The 3,313-nt window shown below is 35.8% G+C and overlaps 1 pseudogene; it reads right to left on the bottom strand.

The window, feature by feature from the left end:
* Positions 1–2,247: 2,247 nt before the first annotated feature.
* On the bottom strand, positions 2,248–3,056 carry LOC110122094 (large ribosomal subunit protein uL30 pseudogene; annotated as a pseudogene).
* Positions 3,057–3,313: the final 257 nt, after the last annotated feature.

Here is a 3,313-nt window from a genome sequence, read left to right as displayed (position 1 = left end):
AAAGAAAAAGAAGTAATCTTACAAGCATCCTGATAAAGAAGGAAAAAACCCAGTTCTGGCAAATGAGCAAAAAGTAGATTGATTTCAGAATTCTTGGCAACAGTAAACGTTAGAAAACAGCGTAGTAGTGGATGTAGAACTTACTGGAGAATGCTGTGGCCTCATATGAAGGGAAGACACCGTCAGGTATGTTTGGTACCTGGAGAGACATAATACCCACATAATACTGCTTAACACATTAGTAACAAGGTGTTCTAGATCAGTAAGACATATTTTACCCTGCGGTGAGCACTGAATTTATTAATTTAGTGATAAATGTTAGTGGCACAGGAGGCACAGGACTATGTATTAAGAAATTATACATATTTCATATGTCTAACAGAGAAAATGATATTATCTGAATTCAAAATGAAAGAAGGAACGGAGGGCAAGGGAAAAATACAGCTGCTGATTTTCTTGTCTTTAATAGATTACAGGAAAAACGAGAGTCTTTGTATTTGGTAAATAAAGATAGATTTGAGAGTGCTTTTGAAAGTTTTACATGCAATTCACGACTAGATTTTCAAAAGTTTTAGAAGAGTAACATAAAGTTTAATCTATAGAATACTAGAACAGAAAGGAAATATCAAAGAAACAAAAACCAGAAAGCATAAAATGGCATTGTTGTTGTTGAGTCGCTAAATCGTGTCTGACTCTTTTGTGACCCTGTGGGTCTGCCAGGTTCCTTTGTCCATGGAATTTCCCGGGCAAGAATACTGGAGCAGGTTATCATTTCCTTCTCCCGGGGATCCTCCCAACCCAGGGATCGAGCCCGTGTCTCCAGTATTGGCAGGCAGATTCTTTACCACTGAGCCACCAGGGAAGCTCCAATGGCATTAGAGAGACCAAATATAATAAGTATGAGAGTAAATGTAAAAAGCTTAAACTTTACTGTTTAAAAAAGTTAAAATTTCTGAAATTTGATCACAAAATAAAATTCACTGGTTTGCTATATTCAATAATAAAATGCAAAAATATGTCAGGAAAAGAAACAAGAAAGAAAGTAGGGCGCTTATAGTAACTGTTAACCAAGTCATTAGAATCATCTTTTACTGCTAGAACAGCGGATATAGATCTGTGATCCTTTGAGTTAAGCTGCTTCGGAATCACCTGGAGGCTCTGTTAATAAGCAGATCCCTGGGCCCCACCCACAGAGTTTCTGATTTTTTAAGTCTGGGCTGGGTCATGAGGATTTGCATTTCTAAGAAATTCCCAGGTGAGGCTGATGCTGCCAGTCACTGAGAAACACTAACTGGGAGTGGAGATTTGATAGTAATGAAAGTGCATGTGCTAAGGAAACATCAAAATATACATAGCAAAAGCACTGGAAATATTAAGAAAGAAAATAACACATTTCAACACATTATTATTCTTAAACAGAAGTAATTTTTAAAGGGATGAAATTACCTAAATATTTTAATTAACATATAATATAATACATATTATATTAATATCATACAAATAAAAAACATCCTTTCAAGGATGCATGGAATATTTGATTTAACCAGAAATTAATGTACCTTTATAGACCTTTATAAATAATCCATTTACAAAGATTGACATAGAAAAATATATAATTAAAGTTTTTGGAAAAAAATATTAATTTTTTATACCAAGAAGCTAGAAAAAGAATAAAAACTTTAAAGAAAGTATAAATAAGGCAGTTATAAAGAAATACAAGTAGAAAACTGTGGAATTTGTAGATTTGTCAGAACTGGTTCTTTAAAAAGAGACAAACTTATGGAAATTTTAATTACAATGGAAGGGGAGAAATTATGTAAATAAAAGTGTAGCTCAGAATAGTAATATAATAATAGATATACAGAATATTAGCAAATTAAAAATCAATCATGTGAACAGCTGGAGCAGAGTAACTTAGAATTGGATGGTTTCCTGGGGAGGGAGGAAATGATCAAAATTGATTCTAAGAAATAGAAAGCCTGAGTGGCATGATAATCAAGGAAAAAAATAGAAATAAAATTATTAAATCTCAAAAAAAAGAAAACATACTCTAAGCTAGAGGTAATTATGGATAATTTTTCCCCAGTTGACAAGAATTGGAGATTTTCATATCATTTGTACTGTTCTAGAATATGGAACCTGATGAGTTTAAAGCCAATCACAAAGTAGCATAATCTACATATTCTCAACTGAGATGGATTAAAAAGAAACCTGGAGATCATTCTTTTTTGTTTGTTTGTTTCAAATGTTTATTAACGGACCAGATTACAAAAATAATCCTGGCAGATACCTTAGTTCATCCTTCTAATAAGCCTGTTGATCTGGTCTTCCCTGTTGCCAGCATCTCCACCTTCTACAAAATGGGTGGTCTTTTTCTTCATTCCACCTCCTGGAGAAGACAATTTAAAGGGCCACAGGAAGTTGTTTGCTTCTTTGAAACGTTTTCCAACAGTATAGATCTCATGAATCAGATCCTCCATGCAGATGATTCCGTATTTCCCAAGAGATCGAGCAATCAATGCGTTGTCTGTCAGAGCAATTCGCTTTTTGTTGATTTTCCCATAACCACGCTTGTAGATCAATCCATTTACAGACTTCAGATTTGGGTACCCCCATGCAATGTATGGCTCCACAATTCTCAGCATGTTAATTGATGCCTTGTTGAGCTTCACAAAGGTGCCATTGAAGATCTGCCGGAGGCGAAGGAGCTGCAGCCCCTTTCGAACCTTTGGGCTGACACCGTTGACACCTCTGATTCTGATGACAAATGCCAATTTGGGTTCCGCGGGTACATAGAAGTTGCCAGCTTTTCGTGCCATCCTAGCCATTCGAATTTCAGTTCTGTACATCTGCCTGTATTTCTTGGTGGTAATGCTTAGCTTTTTCATAAATAAGCTTCCTCCTTGCCTTTCGAAGCATCTTTTGGGCAAACTTCTTTCTCAGGCGCTTGATCTTAAGCTCTGTGAAATTCTTTCGCTTTTTCTTAAGGGTTTCTGGCACAGCAGGAACCTTCTTTTTCTTCTCTTCTGCACCCTCCATGGTTCCAGCCGGGAAAGAGCCTGGAGATCATTCTTAAGAATCTGAAATCTTAAGAAAAAAAGTGAATGGAGAATGACATAACAAAACCAAATAGGGCTTATTCCATGGAGGAAAGGATTACTTTCAGGACTTTATTACAATAAGACATCGTATCCACAGTGTCACAGTGGGATTCTTAAAAAAAGATGTCCAAGCCAAAATCATCTTTGGTATAATCGGTTGTAATGATCAAGAGTTCCCATTAATCTCACAACTTTAGTGGGAGTATTTACAC

The sequence above is a fragment of the Odocoileus virginianus genome, chromosome 31 (genome assembly GCF_023699985.2).
Source record: "Odocoileus virginianus isolate 20LAN1187 ecotype Illinois chromosome 31, Ovbor_1.2, whole genome shotgun sequence".
Classification (NCBI taxonomy): domain Eukaryota; kingdom Metazoa; phylum Chordata; class Mammalia; order Artiodactyla; family Cervidae; genus Odocoileus; species Odocoileus virginianus.
This window is presented reverse-complemented; position numbering and strand designations above follow the sequence as displayed.